This window comes from Pogoniulus pusillus, chromosome 24 (assembly GCF_015220805.1).
Source record: "Pogoniulus pusillus isolate bPogPus1 chromosome 24, bPogPus1.pri, whole genome shotgun sequence".
In the NCBI taxonomy this organism is placed as follows: Eukaryota; Metazoa; Chordata; class Aves; order Piciformes; family Lybiidae; genus Pogoniulus; species Pogoniulus pusillus.
This window is the reverse complement of record NC_087287.1, coordinates 18,648,725-18,666,615: the sequence shown is the minus strand read 5'-3', so window position 1 is coordinate 18,666,615 and position 17,891 is coordinate 18,648,725.

Genomic DNA, 17,891 nt, shown 5'->3' with positions numbered 1-17,891 from the left:
GTTTGTGTTCCAGGCCCCTCACCAGCTTTGTTGCCCTTCTCTGGACACCTTCCAGCACCTCAACATCTCTCTTGAATTGAGGAGCCCAGAACTGGGCACAGTACTCAAGGGAGTATCCAGTCATGTCCACAGAAAACCTATGACTGGAACAGCTCTAATCCACTGGTTTGGTCACAGTCAGGTTGAGCAGTTTTATTTTGCATCATTGTAGTCCATTCTTACAAGCCTTGTGGAACAGATGTGAATGGGAAAGCAGCTGACTGAGAGGAAAGAAGAAAAAAAGTAATGTTGCAGAATTTCAGCTCTGACTCCTTTTCACTCTCAGAGCAGTGGAAGATATGTATGCTTTTTGCTCACTGCTTCCATTCCTGAGGAGGAGCTATTTCTGCTTCCTAGCTAATAGCTTAGCAGCTGACCTAGAAGACATGGCAACTGGGAAATGGACATCTGAAGTTGCTGGGTTTCTTTAGTGGTGGTTTTGCTAGTTTTGGGGGTGGGATGTTTTGTGTTGTGGTTTGGTTGTTTTGTGGCTCTTTATTTTTTAAAAACAAACCCAAACCCATTAATTAAGATAAAGAGAGTTTTCTTGCCAGAACTGGCTTTCTAAACTCTTGCTGCTCTACCACTCACATGAAGGAGAAAATAAATAGGATCATTTATAACATCACCACATCTATGATGAAATCATGCCAGAAGATTTTTTCCCTGCCTGGCTTCATGTTCATTCAAAGACCCAAAGCCAAGTAAATGTCAGGTGGTTAGGACTAAATAACCCCTTAGGAGCAGAGGGGATGAAAGATTTGCAGACACCATCCAAAAGTCTCCACTGAGCATGGAAAGAAGTTAAGGAAAGCACTTTTCAGCTCCAAACACAGAGAGGCTTAATGATTTTGAAGCAGAGCACTCACCCCCCACGCTGCACCTCCTTCCCAAAAAAGCCATGGGATGCCACAGAGATGACCTGAGCTCATGGCAGCATTTTAGGGCTCAGATCTGCATTTATGAGGCTTGAGTGTACAAAGCTGATCTGAAAACCACTGGTGACCCTCTGCTGCTGCGTTGTACCAGAGTCCTCTTTTCCTCTGAGTTGGTTTTAATACAATTACTGAGTGAGGTTTTATGTACAGTGTTTGGTGGGGAGAAACACCTTGGAACAGTTGGAGGTGACTGATGTTAACATGGTCCACGCTTACTACAATGCAGGGGCAGATGATGCTCTGTTAGCCAGATTCTGACTTTCTTATTCCTTAAAATTTCTCTTTGATTCAGGGAATATTCATTTCTGACTGAGCACATCAATATTTTTACCCTAGGATCCATAGCTCCCTCCCACTGTACTTCTCCAATCCATTCAGAGTTATTGGGCTACATTTAATTTCTCTGGATAAGCTCAATTGTTTAATCTAATTTGCCAGATTGGGGCATCAGGCATTTATTCTTTATTATTGTCTGGTCAGAGCAGTCTGGAGGATGCTCTCAACTGGGGGAAAATAGCAGCTGCAATCTGCTGCTCTAGTAGTAGTAGTAGTAATATTCCCAGGCAGACAGTGAGGGAAGCGCAGATGGAAAACACAGTTGTGACAGGAGTGAGAGATGCAGGGTGCCACAAGTCAGCTGCTAATAGCTCTCCACACACAACATTCAATTTCAAGAACCAAATACTATCTTTTTTTTGAGATGCTGTTTTAACTGGCAAATCCTTAAACACAGCTAAAATGGGCAGAAAGGAGACAGGGCAGGATTTTAGCTGCATTAATAGGCAGTTTGATTTTAGTGCATTATTATTTCAGAGTTTAAGGTTAAAGCTGCCACAGGTGACAATGAGATGCTGGAAACAGCTAACAGGTGTGCTTGATAAAACAACAGCATACCTTGAGGAAGGACATTAATATACTGCTAGTAACTTCCCCCCCTCCAAGTGTCTAAAGTTCTCCCTCCAGCTCCTGCTGTTCTCATCTAATTTCCAAGTCATGCTCCTGAGGCCTTAACATCCTTTTGCAAATGCCAATGTCAAATCTTTTGTCTGCAGAGGAGAAAGGCATTGAACTCCTTTTACCTGCACACATGCAGTTTTCTGTGCCTGCTTGGGAATTTGAAGGTAATACATGTGGATGCTTATCACTGAAGTATGGAATTTATCTGTTGTGGAAAATCTAAGTTATGGTACCTACAGCACCAAAAATCCAAGCTTATCATTGGATCATAGAATCAAGCAGGTTGGAAGAGACCTCCAAGATCATCCAGTCCAACCTAGCACCCAGCCCTAGCCAGTCAACCAGACCATGGCACTAAGTGCCTCAGCCAGGCTTTTCTTGAAGACCTCAAGGGACAGTGCCTCCACCACCTCCCTGGGCAGCCCATTCCAATGCCAATCACTCTCTCTGACAACAACTTCCTCCTAACATCCAGCCTAGACCTGCCCTGGCACAACTTGAGACTGTGTCCCCTTGTTCTGTTGCTGGTTGTCTGGGAGAAGAGCCCAACCCCACCTGGCTACAGCCTCCCTTCAGGCAGCTGTAGACAGCAATGAGCTCTGCCCTGAGCCTCCTCTTCTGCAGGCTGCACACCCCCAGCTCCCTCAGCCTCTCCTCACAGGGCTCTGCTCCAGGCCCCTCACCAGCTTTGTTGCCCTTCTCTGGACACCTTCCAGCCCCTCAACATCTCTCTTGAATTGAGGGGCTCAGAACTGGACACAGCACTCAAGGTGTGGCCTGACCAGTGCTGAGCACAGGGGCAGAATAACCTCCCTTGCCCTACTGGCCACACTGCTCCTGATGCAGGCCAGCTTAACACTTCCAAAGGGAGAATTTGCATTTCCTTAGGAGAGCTTGTACAAATCCCAAGCACGACAAGGTATAAAGACAAGAGCTCTCAAGTCAGAGTCTTTATACTATTGATTATAATCTCCATTATTATGTGCTTCGATCTCACACGTAGCTGCGACCTCAGGTGAAATGCCTGTTGCCTGTAAGGCAGTTACCACAGAAAGACAAAAAGCCTTTAAACTAGGTGCTAGTTTAAAGCTAGCTAGAATGTTTTGGTGAGAAGAACTCAATTACAGGCTGGGAAAGGAAAACAGTGGTGATGTCTGCTTCCCTCACAGTCTTGCTAAGGAGTACGGGAAGAAGAAATGAAAACCTTAGATAACACTCTCACCATTTGCTCTCACTCTTGCTTGGGCTGCTGGCTGAGCTGCATCTCTCTAACACACCATTCCATTTGGCCTAACTCACCTTTGCTTCCTAAAACCTCTGGGCAAACCTCCATTCTTCCTTGGGACTGGGGTAAGGTTGAGAGGGGCAGGGGGAAGGTGCAGGAGTGGTTGGGAGCCCCTCCCGGGGACTCAGGTTTCTGGGAGGGGAGTTGAGCTTCTGCATTACCTTTTACCTTGTCTATTTCTGTCTATAACTTTATATACTGTAAATATCTGCTTGTACATTGTGCCAGCTATAAATAAATAGCTTCATTCATATTTCCAGAGCTGGCTGAGTCTAGTCTGGGTGATGTCTAAAGCGGGGGGGGGGGCAAGGAACACCCAAACCATCACACATGTGCAACTTCCTCTCTACTCAATCACAATGTAAAGCATCCAAATCTGCTCAGAGATGACATTTTCCTGTACTAGTCATTAAAAAAAAATGAATGATAAGAAGCTTTTTATTTCTTTAGAAGGCATAGAGAGCTCTCAGAATGACTCTCTGTGCCTGTGTCTGCAAGCTTACCAAGAGGGTTCAAGTTGGGTAGTAAAATAAGCAGTATTTTAGAGGCAAATTTCTGCCAATAAATCAATTTCCCTGTAAAGCAAAGAAAGCATACCCAAATGTTATCCTGCTTTATAACAGACCAACAAGAAGATGCTCTCTGCAACCCCCCCCCCTTCCATTTTGGCTACTTGAATTCCAAATGGTGAATTTTACTGCCTTGCAGCATGGGGCTCTTGTCATCCTTCATCTCTGTCCAACTTACTGCTGAGTGTTTAAATTTGAAGGGGAAAAAGGTGAAACATTCTAGAAGCAAACACACTGGGATTTTGCTCTTGAACGTAGCCTGTTTGGGCTGATTTTGCTCTTGAACATAGCCTGTTTGGACTGGATAAAGAAATATATACAGCTTTTGGGGTTGGATGGTTTCTTTTCTTACACTTATAGAATCACAGAATCAACCAGGTTGGAAGAGACCTCTAAGATCATCCAGTCCAACCTAGCACCCAGCCATACTCAGTCAACCAGACCATGACACTAAGTGCCTCATCCAGGCTTGTCTTAATTTTGTTTTCCTACTCCAACCATTTACTTTTGAGCTTGGTGGGTTGGTGTACAAGGCAAAGCTGAGGACACATGGCTCTTTCTCACTGTGCTGGTGTGATAGCCACCCACAAAAAAGGTTTCCTTTAGTGGTCACCACAAACTGCATTGGGATTTCTGTTCCTCTCCTGGGTCAGAAGGTTGAGAGAGAAGATTTAAGACATTTCACCTCTGCATTTGCCATTTCATTGTTTTGTAAAGATGGTTTATTTTACCTACCACTTCTAGGAGAGATGAAAGTTCTTCACTGAGAGAGTCATTGGACACTGGAATGGGCTGCCCGGGGAGGTGGTGGAGTCGCCATCCCTGGAGCTGTTCAAGGCAGGACTGGACGTGGCACTTGGTGCCATGGTGTAGCCTTGAGCTCTGTGGTAAAGGGTTGGACTTGATGATCTGTAAGGTCTCTTCCAACCTTGGTGATACTGTGATACTGTGAATGCCAACCTATCTATAGGAGCAAGAGGCAAAGCAACCCAAGACCATAGCAGTGCATTCAAGGAAAAAAAAAATGATTTGGAATGTTTAAGTCCATCTTTTTTTTTTTTTTTTCAATATCAGCTAAATTGATAACATCCAAACCAAAATCATTTATGTCTGGCTCTTTTAGTTTCCTTGTGCTATCAAAAAAATCCATCAGTGCTATCAAAAAAAATCCATCCTGTCCTATGTTGAATTGTCAATTTAACCTGCAAGTAGGCTGAAAAAATTATTAACAGGGAAATAATAACAATAATAATAATAATAATAATAATTTTATAATAATAATAATAATAATAATAATAATAATAATAATAATTTTGTTTAATATTGCATCAATCTCTTTTCCACACAATTACAAGCTCCTACACAAAGCTGTTTAGCAGCTATAATTTATTATTCATATTACGTTACCAGCTCCTTGGCTCACTTCAACCAAGCTCAACATTTACTGTGCAGGGCACTGCACATATATATGTATATATATACACACAACTGACATTTCCTGGAGCTGTGTGTGGCAGAGACCATCAGTCACAGCATGCACAAGGATGTGGAATTACAGCCCTACTGGAAGCACAGGGGCTTTGGCATCGATTTCAACAGAGGTGGAATTTCACTCCCATAAATAAAGGCACAACAAATGAGTTGATTTGTTTCCTTGAGGTCAGATAGGAAGAGTCTTTCAAAAGGCAGCGTGGAGGATTTAATTGTCATTGCTTGAAGGGAATTCTGTGAACTATGGATGAGGCTAAGCATTTGGGTTTATATATTCCCATTTCTTGTTCTATGCCTGAGATTATCCACACAGGATAATTCTCTGTTCAGAAGTACAGGCACCTAGGAAGTGGAAATAATGTTGTGTTCAACTTTATTCCACACTTATAAACAAAAAGTAGTTTACAAATCAAAGAAAAGGGGGGAGGGGTGTTTGATGAGGAATATATTTATTATGTATTTGATGGTTGCTGATGAATATATTCATGTTGGCCCTTTGGGATAGCTTTGAAATTCTGACCATTTGTTAATTGCATGAATAATGTTGCATGTTACACACTGCAGAGCAGGCCAATAAAGCACAGCATCTAATACTGCATGCTAATAAAGAATTTCTTTGCCTTCAGAATAGAATTTGTCTCTTTTTTTGCTAGTGTGCCTCTTTTCCAACTCTATTTGAGTCCTCAATCAGTAAATTTGCAGATGACAGCAAGCTAGGAGCAGGTGTGGAGCTGTTGGAAGGTAGCAGAGCCCTGCAGAGGGACCTGGCCAGGCTGGATGGCTGGGGAGAGGCCAATGGGATGAGATTGAACAAGGCCAAGGCAGGGTTCTACACTTTGTCCACAACAACCCCAAGCAGCACTAGAGGCTGGGGACTGAGTGGCTGAGAGCAGTCAGGAAGAAAGGGAGCTAGGGGTGCTGGTGGATAGTAGGCTGAAGATGAGGCAGCAGTGTGCCCAGGTGGCCAGGAGAGCCAATGGCATCCTGGGCTGGCTCAGGAACAGTGTGGCCAGTAGGACAAGGGAGGTTATTCTGCCCCTGTACTCAGCACTGGTCAGGCCACACCTTGAGTGCTGTGTCCAGTTCTGGGCCCCTCAATTCAAGAGAGATGTTGAGGTGCTGGAAGGTGTCCAGAGAAGGGCAACAAAGCTGGTGAGGGGCCTGGAACATAAACCCTATGAGGAGAGGCTGAGGGAGCTGGGGGTGTGCAGCCTGCAGAAGAGGAGGCTCAGGGCAGAGCTCATTGCTGTCTGCAGCTGCCTGAAGGGAGGCTGTAGCCAGGTGGGGGTTGGTCTCTTCTCCCAGACAACCAGCAATAGAACAAGAGGACACAGTCTCAAGTTGTGCCAGGGCAGGTCTAGGCTGGATGTTAGGAGGAAGTTGTTGGCAGAGAGAGTGATTGGCATTGGAATGGGCTGTGCAGGGAGGTGGTGGAGTCACCATCCCTGGAGGTGTTCAGGAAAAGCCTGGATGAGGCACTTAGTGCCATGGTCTGGTTGACTGGCTAGGGCTGGGTGCTGGGTTGGACTGGATGAGCTTGGAAGTCTCTTCCAACCTGGTTGATTCTATGACTCTATAAAGTAAATTTCAGTATCTCTCAACTGGAGAGAATGAGATTAAAGTGTCCATACACCCCAAATATTGATTATATAAAGTAAATAAAATGATTAATATATGGAACAGAAATTATTTCTCCCCCAGTTGCCTTTACAAAGCAAAGCTGAAACAGAGCAAAACAAACCCAAACCAAGCAACCAAAACAAAAAAACAACACAAAAAAACCACCAGCAAGAAAAAAACCCACCCAAACCCCAAAAAAAAACCAAACCAACAAAGCAAAAAGCTACTTAGGCCTTGTAGTCACCTACTTTTGCAGGAGGATTGTCTTTAAAATCAGACCTCACTGGGGGACTGCAACAATACAGCATGAGCAGTGCTGGGCGTGCAGCCCTCAGCACTGCTCAGTTCATGTCCTCAGCACGCATGAGCTGAAGAGCTGAGATTCAGCTCTCTTCCAGGGGATGCCCCCAGACAATTAGGCCTGTGGCAGAAGGAGCCTGGCATGTCATCCTGAGTCATGAAATACAGAAGATGTACACGTAGGAGTTTGTAGTCATGCAGCTGGTTGAGTGTGTTTTGCATCCAGGGCTGAGATGCAGCCCGACAGAAGGGATGCTGCCAAGGTCCCCATCCTAGACATCACAATAAATCAGTCTGGGATTCACCTGTGATTGTCATAGGGGGGGGAAGTGTTACACTATGAATATTTCATTATGGAAGTGAGAAAATACTTTCCCCTCAAGCAGATTTTGTTAGTTAGCACTTTTCATCTCTAGCCTTTGCAGCAAAATCCCAGGCTGAATTTCATGCTCCCTGGAATATGTTGAAGGAATTCCCCTCTGCTCACCACAAAGGCACTGTCTGTGGTAGAGCATGGAAGGAAGGATGGGGAAAGAAATATCAAAGATAATTAGATGAAGAAAAATGAATAAAATATCACTAAGGAAATTCCTGCTGTGGTGCAACAGGGAAATCAAGGAGAAAAATCAGTACCTCAAAGACCTCTTTTTCAGCCCAGATTTTTCCTTATGCAACAAATACAGACCCAGTAACCCATAGATTAGAAGGAAATTACTCCTAGTATAAAATGTACAGAATAAAACAATATTTAATTATCACAGCATTCATAGCTGAAGATGTCAAGGTACTTTCTTTCTCTTCCCCTTTCATAAATGCAATACTTAATGCCAAAAAGGGTCATGCACCATGGCCAGCAAATTGTCTGAAAAGAAGATCTGACCATTTGTACACTGGCCCCTACCTAGCTTCACACAATTAGCTCCTCTGTGTGAGCATTATTAGTGCATGTACATATGTATATATATATATCCCAGAACTCTTCACCTAATGCCATGTGCAGAGATTTAAAGTGAATCACTTGAATCATAGAATCAACCAGGTTGGAAGAGACCTCCAAGATCAACCAGTCCAACCTAGCACCCAGCCCTAGCCAGTCAACCAGACCATGGCACTAAGTGCCTCATCCAGGCTTTTCTTGAACACCTCCAGGCACGGTGCCTCCACCACCTCCCTGGGCAGCCCATTCCAATGCCAATCTCTCTCTCTGACAACAATTTCCTAACAACATCCAGCCTAGACCTACCCTGGCACAACTTGAGACTGTGTCCTCTTGTTCTGTTGCTGGTTGTCTGGGAGAAGAGACCAACCCCACCTGGCTACAATGTCCCTTCAGGTAGTTGTAGACAGCAATGAGGTCCCCCCTGAGCCTCCTCTGCTGCAGGCTGCACACCCCCAGCTCCCTCAGCCTCTCCTCATAGGCTTTGTGTTCCAGGCCCCTCCCCAGCCTTGATGCCCTTCTCTCAACACCTTCCAGCACCTCAACATCTCTCTTGAATTGAGGGGCCCAGAACTGGACACAGCACTCAAGGTGTGGTCTGACCAGTGCTGAGTACAGGGGCAGAATAACCTCCCTTGTCCTACTGGCCACACTGCTCCTGATGCAGGCCAGGATGCCATTGGCTCTCTTGGCCACCTGGGCACACTGCTGCCTCATCTTCAGCCTACTATCCAGCAGCACCCCCAGGTCCCTTTCTTCCTGGCTGCTCTCAGCCACTCTGTCCCCAGCCTCTAGTGCTGCTTGGGGTTGTTGTGGTCAAAGTGCAGAACCCTGCACTTGGCCTTGTTCAATCTCATCCCATTGGCCTCTGCCCACCCATGCAGCCTGTCCAGGTCCCTCTGCAGGGCTCTCCTACCTTCCAACAGCTCCACAGCTGCTCCTAGCTTGCTGTCATCTGCAAACTTACTGATGCTGGACTCAATCCCCTCGTCCAGGTCATCAATAAAGATATTGAGCAGGACTCTGCCCAGCACTGACCCCTGGGGAACACCACTAGTTACAGCTGCCAACTGGATGTGGCACCATTCACCACCACTCTCTGGACTCTGCCATCCGTCCAGTTCTTGATCCAGCACAGAGTGAATCTGTCTAAGCCACAAGCCGCCATGAATAGATCAGACTTAAGCTTTCCATGTAGAGTATTCTTTGAGACAGTCTTGGATGCAGTAGATCTGCTCTATTAACCACTAAAGGGGACAACAATTTGTTCATTTTAGATATCTAAACTGTGAAGTGCTCATATATTTTTTCCCCTATTAGAGAGAGCCTTTTTCAATAATCATAACCATTTTTCTTCCTAGGTCTCAGAAAATATTTTCTACAGATTTGAAAGTTCATGCATCAAGTTTGGAGGGGACAATCTCCAAATGATCTTCTAATTAAAAAGAGGTTAAAGGATCCTTCATCTAGAAGAAATAAACCCTCTGAGTCAAGTCTTACAGTGCACAGGTAATGCAACCACCTACTGTTTTGCAATTTATAGCTCCGTTAGGATCTTATGCTTTTGAATTTAAAGCCCCTTTTGAGTCTTAACATTCAACTTTAACAATCAATAAGGCCAAAGTGAGCAAGAAAGGTGCATTTGGAAAAAAAGAATAAAAATGAGGACAGCTATTGCTGTGAAAGAAATTGCAAGGGAAAAAACCAGTCAGAAAGAAGGTGTGGTCTCCTCTGGAAATGTCCCTATTTAACTTTCTGTGTGCATCATCCCTGGAAGAAATGGGAACTCGGAGCTCTTCCTCTTCTAATTTGCAGGTGATTATAAGGCTACAGGGAGCTGTCAATTGTTGGAACATCCCTACTATAATTACATTAACCTCATCTGGTGAAATCTGAGTGTAAATTACTTCTTCACTTAATAAGAAGATTTAATTGAAGCTGTTCTCAGTCACTGTGTGAGAGATTTCTTGGGGAAGGTTTGCTAGTATATATATATATATATATCTTTTTAAATGAGCCTGGGTTTGAGTGGTTTGGGGTTTTTATTAATCTCTTGAAAAGGAATTTTACATCTCAGTGATTCTTAAGAATGGGCATCAAAGAAAGCAGGAAAAATAAGTACTGCTGTCCTGACTGCCTGTTACAAATGGCTGGGGTCTTTAGCCATGGCAAAGGAGAGCAGGAGCAGGGATTTATGAATTAACGGTACCAGCCGGCCAATTAACCGCAGAAATAACATCCTTCCCCTCAGGATGGAGTCATCTCTTCTCAGTTAGAGCAGCTCAAATGTCAAATGTGTAGTAAATGTTGTGAATGAGAAAGAATCAACACCTTTTTGCCTTATTTTAAACGAAAACAGTGAGCTTTTTTTTTTTAGTGTCATTACGTTATTGGATCACTCAGTGCAATTTCCTGCCTCCTCCAGCACCGACAGAGGTGGCAAACAGGGGAGGGGGCCAAAGTCCTTTTCAGAATGGTTAGAGAAGACTGCAGTGATTGGCTACTAAGTTTTCCTCCCCCATCATTGAATTTTTATAAGCCTTTATATAATGCTTTATTGCTGAATACATTTAGTGGTGTTTATTTCCTTTAATAAACCTTGAGGTGATGAAAGACAAGAGAGACAACTGTAACCAAAGTTGCTCTAGCTCAACACTTTTAGCCTGGCAGGAAATGTATCACCTTTCTGATTTATTTATTTAGTGAGCTGAACAATATTATCTCTAACTCTTGTGCAGATTATTCCTTCTTTTTGCTAGAAGATACTTAAATATCCAAAGGGTCAATATCTAAGTTTAAGAGGATGGAACTGGGCTCTTTTCATTGGTGCCTAGTGACAGGAAAAGGTACAAACTAGAACACAAGAGGTGTCACAAACCTAAGGAAAAACTTCTTTACTTTTAGGGTGACAGAGCACTGGAACAGGCTGCCCAGAGAGTCTCAAACCATGCCATGGCAGATTTAGGCTGGACATTAGGAAGAAATTCTTCATGGAAAGAGTGATTGCCCATTGGAATGAGCTGCCTGGGGAGGTGGTGGAGTTACCATCCCTGGAGGTGTTTAAGAGGAGGCTGGATGAGGCACTTAGTGTCATGGTTTAGCTAATTAGAAGGGTTAGGTGATAGGTTGGACTCGATGATCCTAGAGGTCTTTTCCAACCTGGTTAATTCTGTGATTCTGAGAGATTATGGAGTCTCTTTCCCTGAAGGCTTTAAAAATTTGCCTGGACACCTTCCTATGCAACCTAGGTGAGGCTGTTTTAGATCTCTGGATGTCCCTTCCAATGCCTACCATTCTGTGATTGGGTGAAACACGATATATTATGCAACATTTCCCATCTTTCTTTTGTGAAACAGTGCAAAAATGTAAGACTAGTAAGTAGTATCTCTCATTAAACTCATTGAGCAGGTACCTGGTTGCTCACAGCACGCTCTCAGCATCTCAAGGACTCCTTATGTGTCCTAATTGCATGTTTTTGGGGTTTTCCCCCCTTCAGTCTGTATCAGTTGGTCTAACAACACACATGACCATGCCTTGCAAACCTTGTTTCCCTTGCACTTCTGTAACACCAGAGCTAAAGCCTTAGCAGTATTGATAAATAAATACAATTTTTAAGTGCTGAACATGAGCCAGCAGTGTGCCCAGGTGGCCAAGAGAGCCAGTGGCATCCTGGCCTGCATCAGGAATGGTGTGGCCAGCAGGAGCAGGGAGGTCATTCTGCCCCTGTGCTCTGCACTGGTTAGACCACACCTTGAGTGCTGTGTTCAGTTCTGGGCCCCCCAGTTTAGGAGGGACATTGAGATGCTTGAGCGTGTCCAGAGAAGGGCAACGAGGCTGGGGAGAGGCCTTGAGCACAGCCCTACGAGGAGAGGCTGAGGGAGCTGGGATTGGTTAGCCTGGAGAAGAGGAGGCTCAGGGGAGACCTCATTGCTGTCTGCAACTACCTGAGGGGTGGTTATGGCCAGGAGGAGGTTGCTCTCTTCTCTCAGGTGGCCAGCACCAGAACAAGAGGACACAGCCTCAGGCTGTGCCAGGGGAGATTTAGGCTGGAGGTGAGGAGAAAGTTCTTCCCTGAGAGAGTCATTGGACACTGGAATGGGCTGCCCGGGGAGGTGGTGGAGTCGCCGTCCCTGGAGCTGTTCAAGGCAGGACTGGACGTGGCACTTGGTGCCATGGTCTGGCCTTGAGCTCTGTGGTAAAGGGTTGGACTTGATGATCTGTGAGGTCTCTTCCAACCCTGATGATACTGTGATGTTGTAACAGTTCCAAAATATTCCCTTACAGTAAAAGGAAAGATGCTGGATGGGAAAAGAAGCCTTCTGGTGAAAAGGTTGGTGGCATCATGAAAGCTGTACTGAAAAAAAAAAAAAAAAAAGAGGGCTTGTTTAATATCAAAAGGCAAAAACAACTTTTTGGAAAACACAGCACAAGGATAAAAAGCTTTAACTGGAATCTGACTCTAGACACTTTTCAGCTCCAAATAAGATGCAAATGTTTAACAGTAAGAGTAATTAACCATTGGAGTAAGTGACATTAAGATGAAGACAGGATGTTTCCTGAGAGGTATCTTTTAGTTTAGCCATATTTATGGAACTGGAAGCAGGAATTAATTCAGGGAAGTGCATCCATTAGATGCCATGGATGAGTCAGCAGCATCTCAGAGACGGCAGCATCAATCTTCCCATGAAACTATCATGTAGCACTTTGTCTGTTACAAGCAGATCAGTGACCGCAGGCATTAATATCTACCTTGCTCTGGATTGTAAAATGTCCTGAAACTAAGCTGATAATCACTCAAGAGATTCAGCTGAGGCCTGAGTCACACCACCTTCACCATCATTTTTCCTAGCTAGGAACACGTTTAAAACCAGGTCCCTGTAATGCTTGTTAGCCTCATACAATGGCTATATTAACAAAGCTCTATTATTTAAGGGTAGCTGGCTGCTTCTCCTCCCAGAAAGAGGCAGGAGTGGTACTGTAGCAACAAACAAACAAGAAAATCCAAACAAAGCAAAAAAACAAACCCAAGACCAAATAAAAGTTTAAGAAGGGAAAGAGAGAAAAAACAACCAATCCCACCCTATGTTATGTCGTCAAAACCATAGGCCAAAAGCTTGTGCCAGTACATCAGATTTCTGGAGACCATTCATGTTGGTTTTAGTTACCCTTCTTGTAGCAGAGCAGAGGCAGAGTCACATCTTGAGTGCAGCACCAAGGAGCTTTCTAGGCAGTCAGTGGTGGGACGTGCTGTTGTGTTCCCTGTGAGCTCTCTCCCTACAAATCATTGCATAGAATCATAAAATCAACCAGGTTGGAAGAGACCTCCAAGCTCATCCAGGCCAACCTAGCACCCAGCCCTGGCCAGTCAACCAGACCATGGCACCAAGTGCCTCATCCAGTCTTTTCTTTAACACCTCCAGGGATGGTGACTCCACCACCTCCCTGGGCAGCCCATTGCTGTGGATCTTTATTGACCCACAGTGGCAGACAACAGGTTTTTTAAATCAACAAATGCATACACTTCTGCAGATGCAGCTGATAGGAGCTGACCTCAGCCAGCTGCCACCTTTTTTAGCAGGCACCCATCTCTATTACTCTCCCCTCATTGTCACTCTTGGAGGTTTCCTATGTCATCCTGCACCATCATGTTTATGGCAAAGAAATCACAAACATCTTCAGACTAGGGACATTCAGCACATGATGTAATAAATTAGTCTGCTAGTCTAATTCTAACCAGCTGCCTGAAAAATAATACTGTAGTTCAGAGTAAGACCTTCCTGTCTCAATCTTAAAGCTTAAAGACTTCATTATTTTGTATGTCAGGACTAACAGGTATTCTTAAAATGGAGTTTCTTTAAACACTGGTTAACAAAATCTTGCAAAGCAAATGATATTATTACTGGTATTAATTCCCCTCCTCCCAACATAAACTTAGAATCATAGAATCAACCAGGTTGGAAGAGACCTCCAAGATCATCCAGTCCAACCTAGCACCCAGCCCTAGCCAATCAACCAGACCATGGCACTAAGTGCACCTTCCAGGCTTTTCTTGAAGACCTCCAGGGATGGCAACTCCACCACCTCCCTGGGCAGCCCATTCCAATGCCATTCACTCTCTCTGGGGAGAACTTCCTCCTAACATCCAGCCTAGACTTCCCCCGGCACAAGTTGAGACTTCTACATATCTCTGCAGAAACAGGGGCTGAAATGAACTTAGAATCATGTAACTCTTTCAGTTGAGAAAGACCTCTAAGGTCATCAAGTCCAACCTTTACCTAACTCTACCAAGGCTGGCGCTAAACTGTATCCCTCAGCACCACACCTCTGCCTCTTTGAAACACCTCCACAGATGAGGATTCAACCACCTCTCGGGAGAGCCTGATCCAGTGTTTGAGAACACTTTTGGTCAAGTTTCTTCTAAAGTCCAATCTAACCTCTCTTGGTGCAACTTGAAGCTGTTTACTCTTCTGCTATCAGCTGTTCCTAGAGAGAAGAGATCAACACCCACCTGGCTCTAACCTCCTTTCAGGGAGCTGTAGAGAGCAACGAGGTCTCCCTTTAGTCTCTTTTAACTTCAGCTGAACCACCCCAGTTCCCTCAGCTGCTCTTCACCAGACCTGTTCTCCAGGCCCTTCACCAGTTTTGTTGTCCTTCTCCAGACATTCTCCAGCACCTCAATGTAGTTAGTCAAACCAAACAAACAGCATAAAGCAGACTGTGCCTGCTTTTCTACACATCTTTGTGCAGGACCTGCAGCTCCTCCTTAAAATGAGAGGTTATCACAGCATCACAGTATCACAGTATCATCAGGGTTGGAAGAGACCTCACAGATCATCAAATCCAACCCTTTAGCACAGAGCTCAAGGCCAGACCATGGCACCAAGTGCCACGTCCAATCCTGCCTTGAACAGCTCCAGGGACGGCGACTCCACCACCTCCCCGGGCAGCCCATTCCAGTGTCCAATGACTCTCTCAGGGAAGAACTTTCTCCTCACCTCCAGCCTAAATCTCCCCTGGCACAGCCTGAGGCTGTGTCCTCTTGTTCTGGTGCTGGCCACCTGAGAGAAGAGAGCAACCTCCCCCTGGCCACAACCACCCCTCAGGTAGTTGCAGACAGCAATGAGGTCTCCCCTGAGCCTCCTCTTCTCCAGGCTAACCAATCCCAGCTCCCTCAGCCTCTCCTCGTAGGGCTGTGCTCAAGGCCTCTTCCCAGCCTCGTTGCCCTTCTCTGGACACGCTCAAGCATCTCAATGTCCCTCCTAAACTGGGGGGCCCAGAACTGAACACAGCACTCAAGGTGTGGTCTAACCAGTGCAGAGTCCAGGGGCAGAATGACCTCCCTGCTCCTGCTGGCCACACCATTCCTGATGCAGGCCAGGATGCCACTGGCTCTCTTGGCCACCTGGGCACACTGCTGGCTCATGTTCAGGTGGGTATCAATCAGCACCCCCAGATCCCTCTCTGTTTGGCTGCTCTCCAGCCACTCCGACCCCAGCCTGTATCTCTGCATGGGGTTGTTGTGGCCAAAGTGCAGCACCCTGCACTTGGAGCTATTGAATGCCATCCCCTTGGACTCTGCCCATCTGTCCAGGCGGTCAAGGTCCCTCTGCAGAGCCCTTCTGCCTTCCAACTCAGTCACATCTGCCCCCAGCTTGGTGTCATCTGCAAACTTGCTGATGACTGACTCCATGCCCTCATCCAGATCATCTATGAAGATGTTAAAGAGGATGGGGCCCAGCACAGAAGGATGGGGCCCAGCACAGGTTAAGGCACTGTTGAAAACATGATGCAGGCTGTTATTCCCAACCCTGCAACTGAGAGCCCAGCTGAGTCAGGAGCTGCCCATTCATTTACCAGGAGGGGAAATCATCCTGCAACACATCCCACTGCTTTCACTGGCCATTGGCATGAGAACTGTGCAAAGCAAGGCTCCAGTGTCTGTACCCAAATGACTAAGTGGTGAAACTATCAGGCTAATCTGAGTCTTCATAAGAAATTCTGTTTTAACAATACAAAAGGCATTCAGTTACAAGTCTGAGGCAGCACCTTCAGATTCCTTCTGCTCGCTCTAGAGGAATGATTTTGCTGCAGGAAGTGTACACTCATTACACCCAAGTACACCAGCAACACTGTTCATTTGGAAATCAAATCACTTTCAGGCTTGAGTAGCAAGATTGGTGTTTCCTTTTCTTTCTTGTAATCAGACAACTGAGTTCCAACGGCAGCAATATGTGCAACTAAGTAAGATTGTGTTTGGTGTTCCTGATATTGCTGATGAATTCCCTTTTATATGACACTTAGAACTTTTATTCACATTATTTCATTACCTGTAATGGAGGATAATCAGAAACAGGAACAAGGAGCAGATTTTTGTTGTTGTTGTTGTTAATAATAGTAATAATAATAAAAGAAAGACTTTATCATGACAGTTGCTTTATTTTAACATCCTCCTCTGACATGAGATCATTACTGAGAAGTGCCTTGTGAAGGAGCAATTACCCAGAGTAAATGGATTTCTGAGCAGATTCAAAGAGAAAGATAACAATAAGCAGTGAAATGTACATTAGCAAAATAAAGCTAAATCAAATAAGGATTAGAAGAAGCTCAAATAATGCAGTATTCTAACTGCTTAATTAAAAAATGGTTCTCATGCCTAAGAGATCACATTGCATTAGAGCTCAGGCACAGGAAGCACGAGGTTGGCTAATGGGGCCCCTCTGTGTCCCATTCCTCTAGGTGCTACTGTAACACCAGAAATCAAACGGTGAGAGGAGCTGAGCTATGCCCCATGTGCCATCACCCTGAGGATGTGTGGAGTGGCATCCTGGCCTGCATCAGGAATGGTGTGGCCAGCAGGAGCAGGGAGGTCATTCTGCCCCTGTACTCTGCACTGGTTAGACCACACCTTGAGTACTGTGTTCAGTTCTGGGCCCCCCAGTTTAGGAGGGACATTGAGATGCTTGAGCGTGTCCAGAGAAGGGCGACGAGGCTGGGGAGAGGCCTTGAGCACAGCCCTACGAGGAGAGGCTGAGGGAGCTGGGATTGGTTAGCCTGGAGAAGAGGAGGCTCAGGGGAGACCTTATTGCTGTCTACAACTACCTGAGGGGTGGTTGTGGCCAGGAGGAGGTTGCTCTCTTCTCTCAGGTGGCCAGCACCAGAACAAGAGGACACAGCCTCAGGCTGTGCCAGGGGAAATTTAGTCTGGAGGTGAGGAGAAAGTTCTTCCCTGAGAGAGTCATTGGACACTGGAATGGGCTGCCCGGGGAGGTGGTGGAGTCGCCGTCCCTGGAGCTGTTCAAGGCAGGATTGGACGTGGCACTTGGTGCCATGGTCTGGCCTTGAGCTCTGTGGTAAAGGGTTGGACTTGATGATCTGTGAGGTCTCTTCCAACTTTGGTGATACTGTGATACTGTGATCTCACAGCAGCCCTTTGAGGGATGTCTGGGTACAAGCCAGGCTTCCTCAGTTGCTGAAGCAGCACGGAGCAAGAGGGACCAAACCTTGGTGCACTCCAGCAAGGAAAGTCTGTGCTGGGGTGTTAGACCTGCTGAGTTTGAAGGATAGGTTTTTCTCCTGATGAAATGCCCAACGCTATGAACCTCAATGTATCATGCAAGTTTAGATGCCCTGAAACTCGATTGCATGAATGAGAGCACTTACAAAATATTCATTAAAATACCATGCAGCTGAAAAAAAAGGGCTAGAAAGTTTGTTTCAAGTGTTCTAGGACCAGCTTTTTAACTCCACAGGCCATT